Source organism: Athene noctua, chromosome 4 (genome assembly GCF_965140245.1).
Source record: "Athene noctua chromosome 4, bAthNoc1.hap1.1, whole genome shotgun sequence".
In the NCBI taxonomy this organism is placed as follows: Eukaryota; Metazoa; Chordata; class Aves; order Strigiformes; family Strigidae; genus Athene; species Athene noctua.
Window position 1 is genome coordinate 66,828,251 of NC_134040.1, and position 25,650 is coordinate 66,853,900.

General features: G+C 40.5%; 1 protein-coding gene across 7 annotated transcripts in view; it reads left to right on the forward strand.

Annotated features, from left to right (window-relative positions):
* TRIM2 (tripartite motif containing 2) overlaps positions 1-25,650 on the forward strand; it is a 92,345-nt gene that overhangs the window by 13,114 nt on the left and 53,581 nt on the right. For 2 of the 7 annotated variants that reach the window (XM_074905638.1, XM_074905645.1), the window contains exon 1: positions 17,062-17,324. The exons of 4 other annotated variants lie outside the window; for them this stretch is intronic. The gene's annotated coding sequence lies outside the window, so the exon portion shown is untranslated. Of the gene's footprint in view, positions 1-6,156; positions 6,266-17,061; positions 17,325-25,650 lie in introns of those variants that run through there. One more of the 7 variants, XM_074905635.1, reaches the window with a different exon arrangement.

Consider the following 25,650-nt stretch of genomic DNA (forward strand, 5'->3'; position numbering starts at 1 on the left):
CAGTGCCAAAGAAGCAAGTGGGATATTTACTGCTGAGTTCAAGATGAATAGGGTTTATAATGAGAGCAGAAGCCACTGCTGTCTTGAAGGCAGTCTTCTAATTAATTGTATCTATTTGTTGTATGACAGCAAGATCTTCACAAAAAAGTTCTTTTTAATATCTCCCTTGAGTTCTTCTGTGTGAGCAAGCCCACAGAAAAGTGTAAGGAGCTGGGGGAAGCTATTTCTTTTTCCTTGTGAACAAGCCCACATTGCAAAGGCTATACCTAATAAGGGAGATGGCATGTTTTTTCATACCAATTTGTCTGTACCAAAGATACTGCTGTAAATGTTTATACTGTTATCTATTCCTTGGAGACCAGTCATGTTGTTATTTGAAATTAGGGTGGATGTGTGTACTGCTGGTGTCAGTGGCTCTTTTTGGAATTACCCGACACTCTGAATTTAGGTCTGCTCCAAAGCCAAAATGTTTGTCCTTCTGAAATATTTTTGTGAACTCTAAAGCTAGTCATAACTAAGAGGTATTTCAGCATTGTTTGAAAATTTCCACTAGAAGTGAATCACCCCTGAACAACAGTGAAATGTAAATGTTGTGTCTAGGTTCATTCGCAGAATTTGACAGAGAATGCCTGTAGCACGGTTCAGAGCAGCTTATAGCCAGTTCTGGTTGTAGAAGCCCAGTTATGGCAGCAATGGTGTCCAAGATTTGCTAGTTTCCTTTGCTTCTTGACTGAGTTCTCTAGTACTTTAGCAGCACATACACTAGACAGCTATTTTAGAGCTAGCTTTATTTCTTACTACCCTGCTGTCACAGTGCAGTCTAGGCAAACTTTGAGGCTCAAAAACTGTCAGACCACCAGACTGCCAGGTGAGATGGGAAATTGGGGTCCTTAGTCTGCAAGTAAGGTAGAGCACACCTGAATGGCAAATGAAAGCCATGTGCAAAGAGTAGTTTGTACTTGAAAGGCCTCCTCCAAGCTCTGTGGCAATTGGGGCCTGTAAACCACCTCTTGCCAGGACGTGGGATTCGAAAATAGGAAGGAAACTTGCAGAGGTGGAATTTAAGCTTGTGCTCTGCATTCCCAAAGTTAATCTTTAACCACGGTGCATGTATTTTTGGAGGTGCCTCTCCTTTTATTAGTGTATTTGTGTTATGTTTAGAATGAGTGACCTTAGAGGTGGCAGGAAATTTTGAACAGAACTTATCCTGCCAAAGTAGTTATCCTATTTAATGGCTTTCAAAGGATGTATCTCTCAAATCAATAGTGAAAGTAGTAATAGTTTGTGTGTCCAAAATGCCTTCAGTGAGAGCTTCAAAGCACTGTAAATGTATCCACACAGTACTTCTGTGAAATAGGTAAGATGTAATATTACCACTTTACAGAGGAGTATAAAAGATGAAATCACTAGTCCAGATCTAACTAGAACACCAGTGATAGTCAGATAGGATAGAAATAATGTGACAACTGTTGATGTACATCAACTATGTTTCTCTCCACACAGCTTCTAATGCTATAATGTTTGTAATTATGGTTACAGTTCCAATTTTATAATAGTCTGCTGCTTTTCCACTCCTGTGGAGAAGCAAGTCTGTGTGTGACTTGGCTTTATTTACACTATTAAGTTCCAGGCAGGTATCTCTGTTTGATCTGATCCTTGGTGTGGCATTACTGATGAGCTTGGAGAAGATGTGACAAGCCTTGAAGTGAGGCAGATTCTGGATGGGGAGCTGGCAGGTTAGGGGAAGATCCCAGCAATCGTTCAGCAAGTGCAGGAAGGAGTAGTTGTAAACCTGACCTTTCTGTGTAGAGAGCCATCAAGAATGAGGTGCTGACAGCAATTGTTTCACTAAGCCATTTGGAGCACAGAGGTATTTCCTGTGGTCAGATGTGGCCTCCAGGGGTTAAACACATCCCCAGAGTCTTTTCTGGCATGTGCTAAACTTCATGGGGCACCACCAAAGGGTTAAATAGTTTCACAGTGTGTTGCTTACTCTCTAATTAGGAAAAGGTCCAAGAGCTCAAAGTTCAAAATGCACATGGTCTGAGCTGGGACTAAGCCCAAGTTCCCATTGATTGCAGCCTCATATGTTAGTGTGCTGCATCTGCACAAGATTTCTTTCCCTTGCCATTTCTGCTGTTTTCCTTTTTTAAAGAAAAATGAAACAATTCATCTACAGAGTTTCACTTCTTTTGTCACTATCCAAAGTCTTTCATTGCTCGAGCTCATGTGCTTTCAGGGAATAACTTGTGACCCACTTTATAATTGAAACCAGGCCAGTAAAACATGGCAAAAATCTCCTCATTCCACTCCATTCTGCAGCATCTGCGACTACGGCTGGAGAAGCAGTAGAGGTCTCCTCCCAGCAGAGGCATAGATATGAATGGGTCAGGCTGAGCCTCAGGGGGCCTGAGGTTCCTTGTTGGCTCCCAAAGGAGAAGCAGAGGACAGACAAAATGGCATCCAGCTGGGATTGTGTTTTGAGAAGAAAGGCAGAATGAGGCTAGGCTGAGGCCACAAGGGAAAGGAAAAAACCAATTTTACTGAGCAAATAGATGGTAGAAGCCAAATGCATGGATTGTAATGTGGAAGGGGACAGAGTCAAAATGTTACTCCATAGAGCCTGCAACCTAGGGAGCAAGCAAAGTTAAGTTCTGGTGATTCATAACCCAAATACTTTTTGTTTTCAGATGCGGGAAACTTAAATGTTTCCCTTTTTTTGTCCATCAGAATCTTTCTCCTATTTTTTTTTTCCCCTAAGACATCAAATTATTACTATGTTTTCAGAAACTTGTGTTTAATTAAAGTAAAGCCTCATCTTCCTTTGGAAAATATGTTTTAGTAAAACATTTTAGTGTTTGCTGGAAATCAAACAAAGGGTTAAATGAGCTTTTGGGACTCTGGTTAAAAGTGGCATGGTTTGGGGGCTCATAGTTTTAGGTCTCACCCCAGAATGGATGGTAGCTCCTGGGTATGAGAGCTGCTTTCTGCTTATTAAAAAGAAGGTGGTGATACTGGTCTCCACCTCTTTCTCTCTCCTGCTTCCAGCCACACATGTTTACTGCTTCCCTCTTCTGTCTCTTGCACTGTTTAACATGGCAGGGAGATGAGTCAGATCATTAACCTGTCTGAAAAACATACCCAGCAAGACAAATTTGGTCTGTGAGCTTTCACACCATTCCTGGAACATGTGTAAGGGAGGGGGCAGACCTGTGCAGCTGGGAATGGCAATGAAGAGAGTTGCAAGATGACACTTTTGGGTAAAAGTAAGCTGTTAAATCAGCTTGGCTATCTCACTTAGCTGGTGCCTAGGTTGGTACTGTTGGCAGTGCTGGTAACAATTTTCCTGCGTCATACAAGGCTTAAGGACAAAGAGGCAGCTTCGTCCTTGGCATAATTCTACAAGTGGAGTCGCAGGAGTTATACCCAGGGTGACTTTGTCTAAAGTGTGCCTTTTCAACAGAGTACACTAAATCAGCTCATTCTTGCTCTCTTTTGTTTCTTTATTTGTGCCTACACTGAATTAGCATCTTAAATAAATTGCCATGGGAATCAGAGATGCAATAGCTAGCTTGCTTTCTCTTGTGCATCTACAAACAGTCTTTTCATAGTAGTCTTTTCACAATCTCATGAACAGTGTTTGGGCACTTGATCCATATCCATTAAGAGCTTTTGATGCCTGTCCTGTTCCATAAAAAAAATCTAACAGTGTAAGGTGCATAACGTATGGTATATGGTCGATTGATAGAAAATTTGTAGCACATATAATTTATATATACAGATGAAACATCTCTCTTTTTGGAGTGACTTGTTGCCTATTTATTGCTCCTCACTCTCTGATACATTATTTCTATATTTTGTGACACATGGATAGTAAAAAAAAAAAGAAGGATAGATAACTTGATTTGATGAAGCAGGACCTTCTCTGCATAGAGGACAATGTAAAAAAGAGAGCTCTGTAGGAAGATAGAAGGCTGAAAAGACAGGCCTTGTGATGAAGAGAGCTGTGAGAGCAGATCAATAAGAAAGGAGAAACTCTGAAAAGGCCTTGAAGCTCAGGACAAGAAAGCATGGCTTTCATGGGTGTGTAGGCAATGTGGCTGGGGTATGGAACAAAAGATCTCAGTTGCTGAATTTTCCATGGAGAACAATGTAGGTGCATTGAGAATAAGATCCAGGCTCAGTAATCAAAATAATTAAAGTAATCAAATACTGTGATCATATGGTGGATCTGGGCAGAGATTTACATGTTAAAAATATTAGGAGAGCTCTGGTAAAATAATGTTGTTAATGTGGATAGCACAGTGTTAACTAAGCAGGAAATCTGGATAAAAGTGTAGATTATATACTTGGGTGGCAGCTGATAGAGCCTTGCAACTACACCAGAATTTAAAATATCATTGAAGAACTTGCCTAGTATGTCTCACTGTGAAGAAAAACTTGCAAACGTGACCCCAGCACATTGTGATGCAGCGATATGTGCCAGAAATCGCTCGCAGCCTGTCAGCAGAAGCCTGAGGGCTGTGATATGCCTGCCCATCTGAGCGAGGCGCTAACTTCAGCATCTGCTTCTGCAGGGGGCTCAGCTGCTTTACCAAAGCAGAGGGGAAAGAAAATGACTTGTGCCAAGACTATACAGTAATGAATGTAGTGTGATTGGGCTGTTTTAATTTGCTCCCAAAATTAGGAGCTGTCAAGGCATTTAATACAGTATGCCTAAAACACAGGGTTAAATATGGGCCTGGAGAAAAGCAGAAAGCTGAAGAATAGAAATGCATGCTTATAAATCATGGCGGTACAGGAACCTGCAGAAGCAAATAGTAAAAGCTGGATAGAATATAAGAAGTGGGGTGTCTTGGGAGGGTGCCTTGAGGAGTGTGAGAGAGCAAGAGGTAGATGCTGAGAGAAGAGTTAATCAGAAAGGTCAGAGAAAGAACAGGGAAAGCCAAAAAGATGGCATGGTTTTTAAGGAGGATTTTAATTATTTCCAAAGCAGAAAAGAGCTCAAAGAGGCTGAGGCTGAAGTAGAAAGCATGATCTTTATGCAGGAAGTTATTATAAGAGACTTGATGAGACTGATTTTGGTGGCAGACGGGCCTCACAGCTAAACTAGAGACATAAGAAAGTAGGACAGCGCTGGGATGAAATGGGATCAGCAGCTGTAAGCAGGGTATTCAATTAACTAGGAACAATTCAATTCAGAGAGAGGAACGTGGGGAGACAGGTGGCATCATAGATGGCTGAGGCAAGATCAGAAGGAGCTTAAATTTCAGGAAGCATTCACTCCATGCAATACCTCCTCAGTCTCTTTGTTAAGATCACTAAACTGACAGAGAAGTATTTGCTTCTGTGCTACGTTACCTTTCCTTGAAATGACGGAGGGGGACAGATGGGGGGGGAGCATGGTGTGGTGCTGAAGAAAGGGGAGATTCAACACCTCCAGTTTTAACAGCAGTGAGTTGCTAGATCAGCTTGGTTGTCTCACAGAATCTTACCCTAAGGTGCCTGTGTTGTGACTGTGCTCTTTCAGGGAGATCAGGACCAAAAGGACAAGTGGTTAAGATGGAGGTAAATAGAAGCAACCATAGGAGGATCAATGAAGGTTAGGGGGTCAGGTAAAGAAGGTCAGGGTAAGACGTTTGTGACAGAGAAGTGAGAAACCCCATGTCAGCAAACAAAGTGTGTTGGGAAGGATGAGAATAAGAAAAAGGGTAGAGAGAAGGAAAATTAGAGGCTTTGCAAGTGAAACTTCTCTACAGTGAATATGGACTGAACTTAATTCACAGGGGTTTTCTTAGTTGTTTGTTTGTTTGATTAACCTAAAGGGAACAATGGCTTGGGAATGCCTGTGGGCTTTCTGAAAGTGTTAGTATGAATATGCAGCAAATATGTGCTTCTCCTGAAGTAACTTATTGATTTTTTTTTTTCCTTCCGCCCTAAGCATTTTACTGCCTAGCAGTAAACCCACTAGCCCTTCCTAGCCAGTCCCTCTTGTTCCCCTACTTAAGAATGAAACACAATATCTTGAACACCCAGAATGTGAAGAAGCTAATCATTGGCTCGCATTGTGGCTGGCAGGGCCGGCCCGCCTCTTTGGCTTGTGCTGACAAGCTGTTTATGTTTGTGCAAGGCCACCCTTTAACTCAGCCGCCTGATGGCCATAATGGGACCAACTGTCTGAATGCTGCAGGGAGCTAAATCTTCTGATCAGAGGCACAGTGAATTTCAGTCTTTGATATTCCTGCGTGGACTCTATGGAACGCTAGTAAGTAGCCTTCTGTCTCGTTGTGGCTTTTCTCATAAGACTAAGGGCATGCTTTAGCAAGGCGGGTAGGTTCTGTCATTCAGAGAGGCAGATATTATTTTCCTGTGTCTGAAGTAAAAGAGCAGCTATTTTAGATGCAGTGTCATAACTACAAAGACTACACTGTTTCAATCTCAAATGAGACCTTCCTGGGAGGCATGAGGGAAAAAGCTAATAGGGACACAACCCATTTAAGCTTGCCAAGTTATTTTTTCTATATGACTTTCATTAATCTGTATCTAGTTCTCATTTTTAGCTGCATTTTCAGCATTTGATCATCCAGTCATGTTTCAAAGAGCAGCAGTTTTTGCAAGGTTGTAAGTTGTTCAGCAAAGTGTGGAAGGGCTAGAAATGGGATACTGTAAAATGAATGCTTCCAAAAATGCTGATAGGTGCTGTCATTTTCTAAGATATGTGCCTAGCAATAGGACAAGCAAAGTCATGTTCACAGATTTCAGTCCTCTTTGCTGGCTGCTATTAGGAAATGTTCACAATTCCAAAGAGCAGAAGACTCTAGAGATGGAACAAGATTGACTTTTTCTGTCTTTAATATATGATTTCTAATGTTCAAAATTTTAAATAAAATATTCCATGTTTGGACAGCATTCTTCAACTTAATCCTGCATTGCAAATATCGATGGACTTTTCAGACTTTCTCTTTTACCTTTTACACAAGCAGAGAATCTTAATGTCCCTGTCAGAACTGGACACCATTCAGAATCTCTGAACTAGTTTGTCCCTGAAGTTTTGGCAAGTCTGTGTCTAGATTTCATGTGGTAGCTGAGGACCTCATCTATGGATCTCATTTTATAAATGAAGAAAATAAAGATTTTGAAAGATTAAGTGACTTTGCCATGGCCATAGAGCAAAGTAAGTGTCAGCACACAACGGTCTATTACTGAGGTCACTGTACTATCTTATTTCTTTCTCTTCCTTTCCATTATTTTAGCTAATTTCCATTTTTCCATTTAGCTAATGCTACTAGTAATTTCTAGGGACAACTGTGTGCACCTCACAGGGCTCAGTTTGGCTAAGAGAAATACTTCATGATTCAGCTGCTTATCCGAACTGCTCTGCTCTGAGCTCAAAACTGGGTGGGAAGCCTCAAGCAGAGTAGGCTGTAGCAATATTTTTAGTTCTTTTTTTTCTTTTGGCATGCCTGGAAATGTCCCATATGGCACTATGACAGCACTTCAGTATTGCCAGGATGGTCCTTTCTCCAAGGCATTTCTTCTTCAGCTCTCCCCTGAACCAGAAGTGTCAGGATTTCCAGAAAATACAGCTCAGGCTTTGAGTTCAAGATATCTGGGGGAAAAGAAGAAGCTGTCACTGTTATGCCTCTTTTTAAAATCACAGAAATAACCTTACTTCTAAATTTCAATCAGGTCTTTGTTAGCCTTGAGTCACACCAAAAAAATAAAAGTAAATCTGAAGCAAGGCCTGCTGCCATGTTCTTTTCAGCTTATCTAACTTGCCCCCTATGTACCCAACAGGGGAGTGCCCTGGGGGTTTTGCCCTCATCTCTGCCATGCTGCTTGTGTTTTGAGGCTCTGCACATCTTCTGCAGGCGGCTCTGATGCAGTCTGGAGACCTTTGGCTCAACTCTCCCTACTCATCTATAATGCTTTTAAGGACTGCATCATTCAGTGAGTCTTGAATTGCAGAAGGCCAGTCAAACAGTATTATCTGCAGGAAGCAGTGGCTAAGAGACAGACAGAAACTTTCAAATAAAACTGGTCAAATTATGGGCAGCTATTGTACCTAGTACATTCTATCTAGATGGGTCGTGATGCTCGCAGTTGTTCAGCTCTGAGACTGAGCTTCCTCTACAGCAGTACAGTGCATGCATGGTAGTGTATGGACTAAAGCTAATTACAGCAATAAGCTGCTTCTGTGCCAGGCTGTGAACTCAAGCCAGAGGTTTTCAGTCACTCTCTCCAAGTAGCAGATAGATACTAAGCCTTGATTAGTAAAGATGAAAATGAAATTGGTTTTCTTCTGTAGATTAAGAAAGCAGGATCTCGGTACTTAAGTAACAATTAAAGCCATGAGATATACATCAGGCATAAATGCACACCTAGGAGTTTTTGCTGTGCTCTCTCAGTACATAGTTAGGAATAATCAATATGCTTACTGCATTGTCTGTCTCTTGACTGAAGAAAGAACTCCCTTGTGCATCATGAGCTCAGCACAATATGGCTTGCTCTGTTGGGGCAGGCTGTGCCTGTTTGATTTGCATCAGGGTAAACAGGCAGAAGATTAAAATTGATTTGTCTTCTCCCAGAAAGCTAGTGTTCAAGATATTTTCACAAGGCTTGCTAAAACAGGGTGCTGAATCAACATCCTTCATAAAAAAACCTGACTACTCTGAACTGCATATGCTATAATTATACTTTTTGATTCTGAGATGGTAGGCAGTTTGTGAAAAACCTGCTTTCAGATAGCCTGGGAAGCAGGTAAGCATATCATCCTCAATCTACAACAGAGGGAAGTGAAATATGCAAGAAAGCTGGAAATAGAACTAAGTTCCGATTCCCAGGGCTGTTTTTACTGAAATTCGTTTTCTTACCCTGGCTCTGTAGGTGCACTGTATGTTGACTGTGGGATCCCTTGTCAACATTTTCCTGTGACTGAGTCTTTATTCTGCAGGCACATTTGCAATATAGCTGTTGTTTAGTTATTTGGCAGTTAACGAAAGGTATTAATTAGGGGTTGACTGAAACCCTAACCTCTTACCACGAACTCTTAAGAGTACTTCCCAAATATACTTATGGTTGCCAGATTACAAAGCCTCTAATATTGAATCTGATCTGCTAGATTTCCCCTTCTTTGACCTTGAGAATGTCAGGTCAGCTCCCAGAACTCATAGATGTCTCAGGAAGGAACAGCTCTCTAGATTAATGAGTCTTGAGTTACTGGAGCTGTAATTCATGACACTGAGCATTTGAGTTCTTAGGGAAAGCAGGAGGCTTTAAGGGTGCTTTTCATCTCAGGGCTTTGGCTTATTAGCAGGTGGTCTGCTGCTGTGTCCTATATGCTTGGCACACATAATTAAGGTTATGATAAGAGAGAGTCTGTGAATGAAATACCACATGTACCCCCCTCCCATCAGCTGTTTGAATCTGACCAGAAAACTGAACTGCCAGGTAATAAAGTCTGAGGGCTTGAAAGAAGCAGGGGCAGTCTTCTCTCAGGTTTGGATAGACTTTCTTGAAAAATCACTCCCCATCAGTACTCAGGTCTCCATAGGGATAGAGCCTGAGATTTGCAAACAAGCCCTCCTCAGCCTCCAAGTTGTCCTTTTTCTTAAATCTGAACCCTCTAATATCCTCCATGCTAATATTCTCAGTTTTCACCCATAACTATGAAAGCTTTTCAAATCTTTCATTGTGGTTTTTTAGTTGGTTTTGGTTGTTTTTTGGTTTTTGTGTTTGTTTTTTTTTTTTCCCCCCAGGTCCATTTTCCTAGGTATTAGATCCCTTTCTAGGTAAGGGATGTTGTTGCCTGATACTGGTTGGTTCTAAAAAAATGAAAAATGCTAAGCATGCAGCCGTTTCTATTAGAAAAGAAAAAGCATCAGTGCTGTAGTACTTACATCTCATACATCAAGAGCAGAGGGTCTCCTTCTAATGTGTGCATTTTATTTTGGTGGTGTTACTCAGACAAAGCACTGCACTTAGCAAAGAAAAGGGTTGCAAGGCAGGTTATATGTGCAGGATTCACCACAGGAGAATAGAGGAATTTTCTCAACCGGGAATTTGCCACAGGGCCACCAGTACTGTAGGGTGGCTTGCCTGAAATATAATAGAAAACACAGCTCAAGACAGAAAGAACAGGGATCACTTTCTATCTTCCTTGCCTCTGGCAGAGAATGAATTGCAGTGGCTAAGAGGTCTTCGGGTCTGTGCTGCCTTAAATCTGTATCTACTAGAGTCTGCTGTTTTCTTTGACTTCTCTCACTCCTGTCTGATATGCCCAGCCCCCCAGCTGACCAGCAATGCTGAAGGAAACAAGCACCAATGGCATACAGATACTTGTACTGGCTGTGTTCTGTCCCTGTGCTGGGAAGATGTTCCCTTGGACTCCATAGGCAAGCCCTAATCTTTTACTGAAATCACTGGCTTACAGAGCAGGCTCTGCACTGCTGCTTTGCTTTGATAGTGTGTAAAAAGCACAGTCTTGCAAACTACATTCTTTTAGGGTACATACAGGACTGGTATAAAATTAACTGCAGCCTCCAGATGGTCCACCCAGATTCCTCTCTCTAGTTCACCTCTCGCAGGCCCAGAAAGCAAATTGTATCCCCGTATGTGCTCAACTAGGCAGGAAATATAGATGCCACTGCTCCTTTATCCATGAAGGAGGTTTTAAATATCTCTGTTTCCTTCCTTTTTGGCTGTGTAGCTGGGCTAAAAGTCTAAGAAAGCAGCAGTTTAAGCTCATGACATAAAATCCCTGTCTTTTCTTATATGTATGGTTTAATTTCTGCTTCTGATTGGGATACTTAACTTTAGAGTGGTACCTTTGGTGTTCTTTTCAATTAGTTTTTAAATGTGTAAGAGCAAGTTGATAGGTCTTTGAGGTTAATATTAACTCCAGCACTGCACTGGCTGAACTTTCAGCATATTACAGTTTTCAGATATTGCCTTCATGAGACCATCTGTCTAAAGAAATCTGCCTCCTTCTCTCTTATTTTTTCCTGATTTCCAGTCTTCTCTGTCACTTTAAAATCTGTGCTTGACACTCATAGACACTTTGGGACCCAGAGCTACATCAGAACAGTGACTTGGTTCATAGTGGCTATGGAATATGCTGTCACACCCCAATACACAGATGGGAAGATGTGAGCCAGGACTACTGTGGCTCTGACTGTAAAAAACAGGATACAGGAGTGGGCAGAGATGATCATGTGGGTAGAAAGAACAGGGGTAGTGTTCTTGTATATGTGTGGAGGTACATAAATTAGGGTGTTCTCAGTAGAGATACCTTGTATTCCCACCTGCCCGGAAGCCCTGCACAGCCTCAAGCCTATCAGCCTTTCGCTGTCTCCTAGCTTGAGGCCCCTCATCCTTAGATTCAGTCTCCAGGTCATGCCAGTGTAGGGCATCTAGCTCCTCCCTGCGGCCCATGCTCGCCTGCCTCAACCACATAGTTCACAGCCTCTTCATCTTTCTGCCATAACTCCTCTCCTCCCATTCTAGAGCCAGGCCTCCCAGATTCCATTCTCCTGGACCTCTGTGCTCCATACCATTTAAGATGCTTGTTCTCCCTGCCTTGCAGTCCCTAAAAGCTTCCCCAAAGCCCTTTGCTCTTTGCCATATCCCCCTCCTACTCTTAGTCATCCTCACTACAGCCCAGTGTTTGCAGTCTGAGAAAGAGGGGACTGTTTCTTCTCCCTTAGAGTCTTAGGTTCTTCAGTGCAAAGGTCTCAGCATACCTTCTTTTTCCTCTTTCTTCTTGTACTTGAAGGCAGGAAGGTAGGACAGGTCTAGGGTAAACCAAGCACATAGCAGCCCTCTGTATGCTGTAAGAGTGGGTAGCTCCAGGCAACGTCAGAGAAAGACTAAGCCAAGAAATATAAAAGCATGGTATATTTTTCAGAAAATGTAGCCCTTTCTATTTCTTTTGGCAAACAAAGAGTCCAGTATTCAACATGTGTCTTGTGAACCAACTTCAGGCCCAAGAGCTGCTTTTGAACTGTTTGCTGTCATTCTTCATGTGCTCATTTCTTTGTGTTACTGGTCACATGGTAACATTTCTGATTCTTGGACGAACGATGTTTTCAAACAAAAAGAGGGATTTGGGCACATTACTTTTGGTCCAGAACTTTTCATGAATGCAGCCATATGAAAATGTATTACATCAGTGTTTCCTGGATACTTGCTTCTGAAAGAAAGGTTACTTATGTGAATGAAAGTTTGTGAAAAACAGTAATTTTTCTGAGACATTACAATATTATAGGAGCCAGGGCTGGTGGTTAATGTCTGAAAGCAAACTATAATTCAGGGCAGTACAGAGCAGAAGTGTGAGCCTGGTGCAAGCTGAGTGTATGCCAGTGTTCATGGGCCATGGTTGCCACAAAAGTGTTCATAGAGCTTGAAGTAAGATTACAGTCAGGAGGAGCGTGGGGCTTACCTGCTGTTTCATGCTATATTTTCATAAGCAGCTTAAGCATTTGTCTCACAGTTTTCCTTCTTCCCCTGCTCCAGTCCATAATGCCCCATGTTGGTGTCAGCTGCAGCACTCAGAAGACCCTGAGAGCTAATTCACCTCACTCACCTTGCAGAAAATTGATGCATTTTGTCATGGGTCAGTTTTCCATCAGGCAATGAACTGTATCTGTTCACTGGGAGTCCAACAAGCACCTCAGTGCAAGATAGTAAGTGGGAGTGTACAGCCAGAGGGGAAAAGGGAACCTTTGAAAACAGTCTAATGTTTGTCTTGTGAAATTACATCCTTCCAGTATTTGACCTTCCCTGATGAAAACCACTGGGACATATGCATTGCCTTCTGTTTGCTGGTTTGTTACTTAAAGAATACAAAGTACCCAGCCATTAACTCATGTACTGTGGGCTTCTGGGTGGGAAAAAGGGACCACCATCCCGGCTCACTTAGCAGGGAAAAGACTGCATGTCTGTCACCGAATCACTGTGAATGAGGTCATGTGCCCCAGGCAAGCCCAGATCCCTGCAGTCACAGATGTTAGTGAGACCTGATGGGAAAAAGTGGCTTAGTGCTATGCTTATTCTCCCTTTTTTCCTGGGGACAGCCAGGGGCTACTGCAGGCTGTAATGAAAACAGCAGCAGCCGTGGGGCTTCTCCAGTGATCACATCAAGGTTATAATGCATTCTGTCTTTGTCTGAGCTATATATTTTCTTTCTGTGGAAAAGAAGTGATACATTATAAAGCAAAATACCAAAAGCACTGAAACAGCCCAATCCTCATCTAACAGCAGGAGCAGGCTGCAAAGGCTTATCGCGCTATAACATCTCTTCGGAAGATCAGCTGACAATTATGTGCCTTTCTGGAGGGAGACAGGCTTTTGCCAAATTCAAGTCACTGGTCACCAAGCTGAAGTACTAAAATAAAATATATAACGAGTGAGGCCAGACCAGCTGAATACAAGCTTAGCATCTGAACCCAGATGCAATATATTCCATGTGCTGGCTTTAAAATGCTGGTGGTAAAATGATTTATAATATCACTAATTTGTCTTTAAAAAATGAGTTATTGTCACTGCCAAAAATCTGCATCATTTTATTTCATCAACAGTTAGTGAACTGAAGTTTCACCTTGAACTCCTCCAAGGGTAGATTTGTCTCAGTTTATCAGACTTGTGGGTTTTCAGTCTGTACAAAGCCTGCCAGTTTGCTTGCATCAGAATTCTCATCTTGGACTTAAACTATGACTGACTAGAAATCTGCATAAACATTTAAAATACTACACCAAGCAGTCAACTGCTGAAATGAAAGGTAAACACATAGGTGTGGTGCATCCCTGGCTTCTATCATTCAGGCAATTACACAGATTCAAATTAAATAGCAAGGTGCACCCTTCACCAAACCCAGACCTTTCACCTGTCACTTTCTCAGTATTTAAACTGAAAAAACCCAGGATGTAAAATAGGTTGCTTTCATCTGTGCCTTTGCAATTCACCATCCCAGTACAACCACACTAGACTAGATAGGAGCGGAATCCAGGCCAAGAGAGGTACATATTCTGCCACCTACTGTGCATCACAACCTGTCTGTCACTGACTGAAGAGGGGCACTTTTTCCTTGCTTTCATGAACACCAAATGAGGTTTAAAAAGACCTTTCAAGAATCTGTGTGCAAAGCTGCATATAATCAGTATAATCCTTATCTAAGCTGCATCCTACTCCACTCTTGTCCTACTAACATCGTTGATCTTCGTGAACAATCAGTGTTGTTTTCTATGGAAAATAACAGGGTTGTTTTGTTGCTGGCATTTGAAAACATCTTAAATGGAAGCTGCCATTTTTCTGAGAAGGCAAATTGCTCCTAGTAGGTTGTTCTCCCTATCTGATCTGTTCTTTGTTGCAATCTTTCCCTATGAAGCTTTCTAAGTAAACTTTTTCTCATCATGAAACTGATGAGTGTCTTCCACCTGCATTTCTCCAGAAAACTAACCTCCCTGTGCTAGATAGGAACATGGTGCTTGACTGCCTCAAAGTTCATGGAGACAGAGTGTGAGAAAGTGGGCATCAAATGATGCCTTAGTAACATCCAGGCAACAGTGAGGGGACACACAGCTAGCCTGCCTGGAGGCAGGAGCTATCTATGGGCAGTAGGATGCTGATACCCGGCATGGATGATACAAAAGAGGAAATGAAGAACAGAAAAGAAGGGAGATAAAGATGGTGAATAAGAATGATGCCTGGAGCCTGGAAAATGAAGGGTTCACTTAAAATCAGTCTTCTTTTTTTGAAATCTTGAATTTTCTTGAAGTTTGCTTACAGAGTTGTTGTTTGTGAAAGCCGCCTTGGATGTAAATGAACTGGGTTTTTTGAGAGAACGGCTATGATGAAGGGTACTTGAGAGATCAGTGTGAATTAATGCATTTACTCCTCAGGGGGTAAAAATATTCAGTTGGCACAAGCATCCACAAACTGAAAGTGGTTATTTCAACCTACTCTTCACTTTAACACCATGTCTCACCAAAAAAAGAGTTCTTATTCTAAAAAAACAGTCATTCAACTTGTCCTGTACTGTGATAGTACAGTGAGGAAGAGAGCCTACATGTCCAGAAAACCATACAAGGGCTACTCTGCTGTACCCCATGAAATAATTTCTGGCCCCCAACCTGGAAGTCTGCTCTACTGGGATTTCATGGAAAATATCAGTCTTGATAAAAACAAGATGTAGTCAGTTCTCCCCACTTGTTTACTGTGTGGGAGAAGAATAACTCAGCTGTTAGCAAACCTTGTTTACAGATGTTTCAAAAAATGTTATTAGTTGCTTCAGCTGACATCTGTGCATTTCAAGTGTTTCACTGCTTACTACCTTGATGGGAGAACAGAACAGCAGAGAGGAAAAATGCTAGAATGCAGGCCAAAGATGCACAACTGTGGTAACATCCAATCTGTTCTCCAGTACCCCTTGTTTGTGTGTGGTGCTCTGGTATCTAATAATAAAACTGAGCTCATGTGTAGCCTTTTACTTTGGATCACTGGATTGTATTTCACTCATCTGAAGGGCTGCCTGTTTTCACAAAAGCTGTAAGAATATAATACATTTGAGATCTCTAGCGTTCTACCTGATGTGACTGAAATTATTCAATGAGTTATACAACTATTAGAAGGAATTGTGACAGTGCAGGCAAAAATACACACATATAAAATTAGTTCATAATTTTCTCCTTCACTTCTGCTGATTAGAGGGTCTTATATTTATTTATTTATTTTTTAAATAATTCAACTGCTTTTTACATTAACAGTCCAGTCATGTCAATCCTGGATCCAGGTACAATATGAGTAGATAATCACCACATCCTGATTGTGCAAAGATGAGAAACTGAGCAAGTGACAAGGCTCGGGACTTCTAGGCAGAGTGTTCACAATCGTGTTTTTATTTTGTTAATGAGTCACTGTACTGATTCGCCCATGCTTTAGTGAAAGCTGCCTCGTTTAGAGATTCTTACTGTTTGAATAGAAAAAGAAAGATTATTCCCAGTAGAGAAGCTTGCAAAAGTCCTCTGGCAAAACTAAAGACCAAATAAAACTTGATATTTTAAAGTAAAAGAATATGCAGATAACAACAACTTTCGTTTTAAGCAATGGCAAAACTTTTTTTTTTATCCACCATAAAATTTAATTCCGAATTTTTGATTGGGAAAACAATGTTCTTCAGTACTGACTCAAAAGTCTTGAGGTATCAAAAAATATAGGTGACCCCTCAAGCCTCTGGAACCTGAATTTAATCAGGGCAGTAGACCATTAAATAGCTGAAGATAGGGACTGGAAGTGACTTAGGAGCTTCAAGTCATAGACTTTCATGGAGTGCTTTTCAAAATTTTGCGTGTGATACTTCTGTTAAAATGTTCGTTCTTGCAATTAATGGATCTGATCACCCCAGAGGTTCTCTATCAAGCAACTGTCTGCTGCCTGTGAGAGTTGCCTTATTAGAGAAAAACAAAACAAAACCCTCCAACACAATAGATTTGCTTCCCACCTGGAAGCATTTAAAGGATGTAAGTGGATCAGCATTCACTTCCCTGTTTATAAAAAACAGGTTGTTCTAAATGACTTGCTAAACTGTTGAAGTATTTCAAGTAATGCACTGGCTTTCCCCCCCCCCCCCCCCCCCCCCCCCTTCCAGAGAGGCTGTTTGTGCTGGGAGGGAGGGCTGCACGGTTGGGTTGTTTTCACGGAGGGAAGAGACACGGACGGACAGGAGGGATCCGGCTGACACCTTCCTGAGTCTTGGGGGGTGCTCTTGGCTGCTGGGGGCTGCCTGGGGGAGCAGTCAGTCATCTGCAGCAGGAGACCATCCCAGCACGGAGCTGGCTGTTTATTTTCAAAGCCTTTGTACCTCGGCTCGCTGATGCTTGGGGAGTTCTGCTAAAACTAGACTGTATATATTCCCTGGTTTGTCTGTAATTTGCAGTTTATGAAAACCAGATGGATGACTCTGTGCTCTGTAAGTTACTATAGGGATGGGAGCTTCTGACATAAGAGCAGCTTTTACAGAAAACACTGAGTTAAGGAGATTCAGGCTCAGACTAGATTGCTTCTTCCCTCCCCCCCTTTTGTCTATTTTTACTGCATCATTGGTATGTGTCCAAGGAAAGTCGGCCATATCATTCGGAAATACAAGGGGATAAACTTTTGACTGTCGAATCTCTTCAGGCTGAGAGACTCCAGAGTAAATGGACTGGGAGAGAGAGAATTAAAAGGAGAGATTTCTTAAGGTGAACTTTTTTGGTTGTCTACTCTGCCAACAGCAGTGTAAAATAACGAAGAAACTGCAGCCGTCCTTTCCCACTGTCTTTCTAAATAAAGTAAGTTACCCTTTCACACTCATCTCTAACTGCCTGTGTGCTTTTTCTGCTTTCGAGTGTTTTGGGAGAGCAGTGGTTTTGCAGCGAGTCAGTTCTTGCCAGGAGCTCTGCTGCGTGAATGAGTGAATCGCTTTGTCTTGCTTTCTTTTCTTTAAGTCAGGGTGGTAGTCGGGAAGCCGAGCAGTTTGACACCACCTTTCTTTGACAGTTGTGTAGCTCGACTTTAGATGGCTGTCGAAACCTTGAAACCTTTTCAGTGTTTGTACAGAAAACCGTTTGAGGTTGGCAAAAGACAATAGCAAATGTTTTCACTGAACTGTGTGTGTCAGGCTTGCCGTAAAGAGCAGGCATTTCAAAGAGGATTGTGTGATGCTGTGTAAACAGGACAGGATGTGACAAGGGAAAACAAATGTTTCCTGCTCTTTAATATTTAAAAGAAATAAGTGAAACAGAGCCAAGGAGTTTGCCTAGGAAAGAAATACTGATATTTATCCACAGCAAAATAACGACTCTGTAAATTTGAGAGGACAATGCCAAGGTCTACTTAGGAGAGTTATTTTTCACAGGTGTTCAGTTTTTTGAAGTTGTCAGTTGGCATATTATGTAGTTGTGCTTTTGTGAAGAGTAACTTGAGCCATTATCTATTGTGTAGCTCTCCATAGGTTGCTTAGATTGATTGATTTCCCCCCTTTTAGTTTATTTTACTGTTTTCACATGCAGTCTAGGCAGACTAGTCAGGTAGATCGATAGGTTTAAGACCAAGGGATTGCAGTGATAATGTACCAGGTAACATACCAAGAATAAGACAAAAATTGCCCCGAAGTCAAACATTCATTAGGCCAAAACAATTACATAAATGTTCATTTTTATGGGGACAAAGAAGAAAATTGTGGTGACAGTACAATGACTAAATAAATATATCTTAGATAAGGATGTGGCATAAGAAATGTTGCTTTCTGTTTTAGCCTTGGATTTTTTGTCTTTGAGAGCAATGGATTTATTGCTGTATAACAGTTCTGTGGCCAACTATTGTGATTTAATCATCAGAAGTTTTTTTTCTTAAAATTCCACATTGCTGCTTGTGCAAGAACTGAAATGAAATTGCCTTAGTATTAGTAATGAGAGCTTGTAGAAAATGCGAATATTTGGAATACATGGGAATATAAACTGTAGGGTTTGGAAAACATATTAAAAGGTTTGGTTTGTTAAAATCTGTATAAACTTGTTTATTTTAAAGCTAGTCCCATACTTTTCTGGAAGATGGACTGATGATATCTAAGGCCTGGAGTGGTTATAAAGTACCAGGAAGCTCCTGTACCTAGTCCTGGGACTACACTGTCCTGCTAGAAAACAAAGCCAGCAGAAAGAGGAGATTAGTTCCTGTTTCCAGAGAGGTTTTTTGGGGGAATCACTCTGTTGGCTGCTGACAAAATGAAATGAGGCTTCTGTGGATTGGCCTTCATCCAGGACTGCTTACCGTAAACCAAAAGTTTCTTCAACTTTCTCAGCTAAGCATTTGACAAACTTGAGTTGTGAAGAAACTCCCTGGTCTGATCGCCCACAGTTTGGCTATAAAGAACAGCTTGGAGTTTTCTTCATGGAGAGCTTATTTCAGTCCATGAGATTAATCCTTTTTTATGAGAAATGGCTTTGATACACCTTTAATACACCACGGCTTTCCTCGGGGAGAAGGCTGAACAGAACTTCTTTGTTGCTTCAAGAAGCACCACTAACATGCTGCTTGAGAGCCAGAAGGAAACTTGAAGTGGGTTTTATGACAGAACCAATTCTAGATTTGATTATAAGGTTTCTGGGAAGAGGGAAAAATTAAAATAATGGAAACATTTATTTCAGCCAGCTGGGAAAGATCTTTTGGTTTCTTTGTATAATTCATAAAGGGAGACAGCAAATGTATCATGCCAGATACAGAATAAAAATTAGAAGTATGTCTAAGTTTAATGATGTTTTTCGGGAATCTTAAATGTTCATCTTTTTCATGGAAGTTATTTTCCATATACTAACTAGAATATACGAGTTCAGTGAAATCTTGGGTTTGAGGCTAGGTTTGAGACAAGCAGTGTCCATGACCTGAGAGTACAAGTGAGTGCTGTCCAAATTCTGTGATGTCCAGCAGCATGCACAGTGTTTGGAAAATTAGACCTTTCTGGCACAAAGATGACAATACTGCTGGGGGATTTCCGCAGCCCATGATAATATTCTTTCTCTGTCAATCCCAGTTTTAGCTTGAAGGTCAGGTTGTTTACTGGAAAATCCCAGATAATTCGTGCTTTAAGCCGTCGTGAAAACATGCCGGGCCTGTCTTTGCCTGATAATGGAATTTCATTAATTCATAACAAAACTAGGATTTGGACAGCTTATATAAACACGGTGGTGCTCCTGATTCCTTTGAGGAAGACAGAGGAATTAAATGAAGTGGAAAGGTTCTGGGTGTCCTAGTGCAGAGAACAAAGCATTGTGCATTACTAAGGTGAAGCTGAAATTTAATCATCTGCATAAAGTATTAAACATACACAGTTTTGCAGAAACATGTAATATTGTGTCTAGACACATGAACTATTTATGTGAAAACAATTGCACAGTGTACAGTAGGTTAGGATAAATCCTTGAGCCAAATGTAAAAGAATCCGATTTGATCAGTTGGCAAGCATATTGTCTCATCAAAATTAAATGTGCCTGAGGATACAAGTGTAGCTAGTTTGAACTATTTGTTTATACTTAGCAGCAAATTTATATATTACACCAAATAATAAATTTGGTTTATAAAGAATGATTCTTGATAGGATTGCACTGTAGAAGAGAATCAGTCTTCAGGTCTACATAGTTGTTTTAAGGACCAGGCAATGCTAAAGAGCCATTAATTCCAAAGAATCTACAAATGCGTTGAAAACTCCAACACAGTGTTTTTCCACCTTTATTTTTTTTAGCCCTAAAAATTTTCTTCTGGAATTTTGCCCATCCATATTTTGCAGGGTAACATGTATGAACTTGTTTTTTTTTTTTCAGTCAGCTTTCAGGGACCACGTTGAAGAAGTCCAGTGACTGTCAGATTGAAATTCACTATTGCAGATCCTACACTTGGCTGACACCTTCAACCAAAATTAGATATGCTATTTCCAGAGTCTGCAGGTTGTGGTTATGATATTGCTGATGTTTGTGGGTTAAAAAAAAAAGGGGGGGGAGGGGGGGAAGCTAACCATGTGACATGCATGACATGAGTTGTTAAAAAAAACAAGACTCTGAAACAAAATTAGTATTTATTGACAGGAATAAATCTTGGAAAGGAAGCAATAATTGTATGAAGGTTTCTAAAGTACGGAAGGGAAAATGTCAGACCTTAGCATTCACCTCTCTACATCCATTTTTGATAGGTTACTTTTTAAGACACACTTGCTGCTTCTGTTAGAATTGAGCCAGCTCTTGTATTTGTTATGTGACATGAATGGATTGGAGGCAGTCCCTTGGTGTGCTCCAAGGTTTATGTTTACTTGTGCCTGTAATGGAAAGAGCAGTGTGGTTGCAAACACTTAGCAAATGCAGTTTGGAAGAATTCTTGTTTTGTGAGAAATGGTGCAAATTTTCTTTCTCTTCCTCTTTATTTTTGATCAACTGAAATAAAGTCCACCTCCCACTGAACAAAACTCAGGTTGGCCTTTGTAGAAATGAAAATGGCATTTCATGTTAAATTTTCTGAATTTTTTCTGTAAAGTCCAGGTTTTATTTATGCATTTTAAATAACTAAATATTTATTGTCTAAATCGTACCATTAAAGACATATGTCTTTGTTTTCTACCGTAGACTCTCTAGACATTTTCTGTCACAGAATCTGTAAACATATCTTGGCATTATGTGTCATTCCTTCTAATAATTGGAGTGGTTGGCTGTATTTGGATTGGGCATTGCTTATTTAAAAGTTGAATTTAGCTGAAGTCAGTAATTTAGTATGATCACAGTAATAGCAGTTTGGAACTGGAATAGCATAAAGCGAAATAAATGATGTAACATGTGACTGTAATGTACTGTGTGGGGACAGCCAAGGATCTAGTCAGCTGAGAAGTGTGCTGTCAACCAGGCAGCCTTCCCACTTGCCAGCTGGACTTTAGGTCAATAACTCAAAAGCAAATCCCATTCAAAAGGAAGAACTGAAATATCAATTGGAATATGATTCTTGAGGTGCTGAACAGATAGTGTGGCAGGTAGATGTTGGCTGGCTCCATCCATCTTGCTACTAGTTGGTTGCAGTAGGGTTAAAAGAGGCACAGCTAAATTAAGGAGGAGACTAATCACAGATGTGAAAAATGTTAGCAGCACGTATTCTGGCACTCCTTACATTACACGGTGATCCCGTTAACACAAGCATCAAAATATATCTTGTACAGCTGGACTGCTACAATAGTTTACAAACAAACTGCTGCTGGAATGGCTATGATGCTTTACTGTTAGATATTAAATCTAGGCTGTAGTAACTTCAAGAATATGCCCTGCCACTAGGAGAAGGCAAATGACTTTAAAATGTACTGTAATCATGTATACCCTGAATGTTGCCCTGGAAGAACTCTGGACAACTCTGCTTTTTATAGTCAGCATTTTTGCTCACATGTAGAAGTATTATTCATGCTCTCTCTTTAAGACATTCTGAATATTTTCAATCTTGGATACATTTCAGGAGCCAGCACGGATGGTGGATGGTAATCTTCAGTCCTTATTCCAGGGTGGACGCCCTCTGTGAAAGAGACATAAAGATTGGAGTAGATGCAATTACTTTTGATCAGGTTTTAAATGCATGAGATGAATGTTTAGCAATCTTCCTGCTCCTAATCCCGTATGGATGTTTTAGTGTTATTAGTCTGCCTAAACATGTGTATGATCAGTTTATTTCTGGGTGACTTTCTGTTCTTTTGTCATGTAAAGCTATTTGTTCTGTACTACCATGAGCTTCTGTTCTTGATTATTTTTTCTTTCAATTATGGAAACACAGAGTGACAATCCCCTTGTTTTCTGTTGTTTTTTTACAGGTCTTGAATGCTAGGTTTGAGGATGTCCCTTAATTGAACCTGTTATTCGATCAATTGTTGTGCTTAAAGAAAAAGTGCAAGCCTCTGCAAAGATTTATACTGTGCCTGCCTCTTTCTACATCAAAGTTTAGTAGAACTTGGTTATTTGTGAGTTTGAAGGCATGTAGAATCTACCAGGGTGTTTTGTGAAGTGCTCAGAAGTTGATTTAATAAGGAAAGATCAGGGGCTGGATTATTCAGAGCTACCTAACTCTGACTAGTATGATAATACAAATGTGCAAAGATGCTCCTGCACCTTGTGCAGAACAAAAAGTCTTCTAAAAGCAGCGATTGAATCTTAAGCAAAACTGCTTACAGAACAACAACAAAAAAGACTGCACTTAAAAGTTTTTGCTGAACTTGGAAATACTCTTGAACAAAAACACCACGCATTTTTGTGTGTCTCTGAATGCATTAATCTCTATGCTGTCCTTTCAGAGACTTCGTGTGTACCATATTTTGCCCATGATCTGTATATTATTAGAGAACTTGCATGCTCTGTAAGAAACATGAGTTCCAAAAGAGCGGATGCCACCAGGTTCAGTGATCAAGGCCACCCTGGTGGTTCTGTGAACATCTATATATTGTGAATACTGTAAATTAAGCTGCTTACAAGTTCCTCAGAAACTAAAATGACCTCCAGGAATGAAAACCCAGGCCTGAGGAGCAAGCCTTTTACAGCATACATAAACTGTTCAAGAGGAAAATCTGCCACAGTTCATCTGCATTTGCACAGTATTTTTTTTTTTCCTTTTCCAGTGAGGAAACACTATTCATTAAATATCCCTCTACAACTTTCTCTCCTGTAATCCCTGTATTGGTGGAAGTGTTAATGTAAACCTTCAGAGATTAACTTCCACAAGATAAACTTCTGCAGGTGGTTTTTTTTTTTTTTGTCGTTGTCTTGAAAGCAGATTGAATTTGGTATTTAGAGCTCAAGTAATTGCACTGTACTGGGGTTGGAAAACCCAGGGCCCAAGAATCAGCTAGAGCCACAGCCTAATTTCATACCATCTGACTTTTTTTTGTCCTGAGTGTTACTCTGAGACAATACTATGATATGGGTTAGTGTGTGGTCTTCCCAATGTGCTTGAAAATCCTGCTGAACCCTCTGCAAAGAACAGTCTCTTCCTTTTACTTATTACCTAGTTCTTAGTCTGCTCTGCGTAGTCTTGGGAACAACTGATCTTTCTGCATGTCAGCTCAGAAAACATTTTATAATAAAGTGATAAATTTAAGTGTTGCACCATGAAGATTTCATCCTATTTATCAAATATGCAGAGGTAATATTTTTGCCTTGCAGTTAGGCATCTAAAATAGCTGAAAATAAATTTTGATTGTGAAATACAAATATGTTCTGAGATACTCAGTTACTAATTAAAGATTAATAATTTCCCATTTATTCACAAATTTAATCCTTTACTTAAAACCTCGCAGTGGAGATAACTGCAATCCTTTATTACACAGGAAACAGAAGACAGTATGTAACAAAGGACTGTTTTGTAAGAACTGCACCACGTTTTGTGTCAGAAGAAACCTCCCTCATCCCCTAGTTTCCTCATTCTAATTAAGTTTTTTTTTTACTATTCCCTCCTACAAAAAAACCAAACCAAAGCAAAACCAAGATTAGACTGGTGGATGCAAAAACGTCTGTATATAATAAGGTGAATTTGCAAAAAAAGAAGTGAGCAGTTCCATGAATAATTTCCTGTGCTTGCAAAGTCCAGAATTTTTCTTTGTCTTAACACAAGCTGACACACTGCACAGTCTTGAACACAAGTAAGTAGAAGAGCAGGAAGGCTTCTTCCCATATTTAACTTCTGGGATGGATTTTTATCTTTACTCCTGAATGGTGGCCTTTACCTTCTGAACAGTCATTGTTGTTTCACCTCTGGGATGTGCTGTTGCAGAAGGCATGCTCTGAAGGTGTGCACCCTCTGCAGGGACCTCTGTTGAGGAAGGTGGACAACTTTTTAACTTTTAAATCAGGAGAAATAGGATAATTATCAAGGCATTATTTCTTCAAGATATATGGCGTTGCATTTAGCATAATACAGAGTATCTTTGTAGTGAAACAAGACAAATGTCACTCAAGGAAATATCACTCTTTTATTTTTCCCCTTAATGGTAAAGTAAATTTGAAAAGGTAGGAAGAAGTGGGGAGAAATGCTAGATTAGTATTATATTCACTATGAAAGGGTTTTCTGCTTGGGGTGATGACGAGTCAGTCTCTATTGCTGTGCATCTTGTTTGTATGACTTAGAAATGAGTGTACGTGCTAAAGGTACTCTGTGGCCCTGAGTGGCATTCTTCATGCACCAGTAATGTATTAAGGCAACTGTCTGATGGATTCATTTCACCTGGCATCCCTAAATGGCAGGCCTCTGCAAAGTGATAAAAACAGCCCTGTGGAGCCATTATTGTCCATTAACTATGCCAAAAGGGAGTGTCTACTTAGACAGCTTCCTTGATGTCTACACTGAGTATTTTGAAGGTTTGTCTGGGTCAAATCAAAAGTAAATCTAGCCTAGCCTTATAATTTGGATGGTAGCTGACAGTGGATGCCTACAGAAGGGTGTAAGAACAGATCAGATATATCATGGCACTCTCCAGAATGCTCTTGCGTCTTCAACGATTTGTGCTTCCAGTTCGGCTTCTGGTAGAGGTGGTGTCTTCGTATTTTAAAATCTTTAATCAATTTATCCACCATGAATTTGCCCTTCTCTTCTGAAATGCCTGTAAAATATTAACAACTGTAGCGTCCTGAGGCAATGGGTTGCACAGCTCACAGGATGAAGGAGTATCTAGCACGTTACTGGTAGCCTTAAAAGAGGTTTCTCGTCTGTGGTCAATAAAAAGGAAGAGTAAAAAGCAATAGATATAAATAGTGTATAAAAAAAATATTTGTGAATAAAATTTAACCAGAGAACAGCATGTTCCACCTACCAAAATCCTAGTGATTGCTGTTTCATCAAGCTTCCAAAAGCATTTAAGTTCTCCTAACAGCCCCTTCACTGTGGTATCTGAGCAAGAGAAGCAGTCCAGTACCCAAGATAGTGCAGAGTCTGTACGGCCTATTTTTAACTGTTTTTCTACTAGGATTTCTCAATTGCTTTTAACAGCAGTGCCTGGAGCTGGTTACTTTACATACACAAAATGAGTTTTGTCGTTTACTATGTATAACCTGTATCAATAACAGCATGGTACATCTTGTCACAGTCATCACAAGGACTACTTCTAAAGCGTCAGGCAGT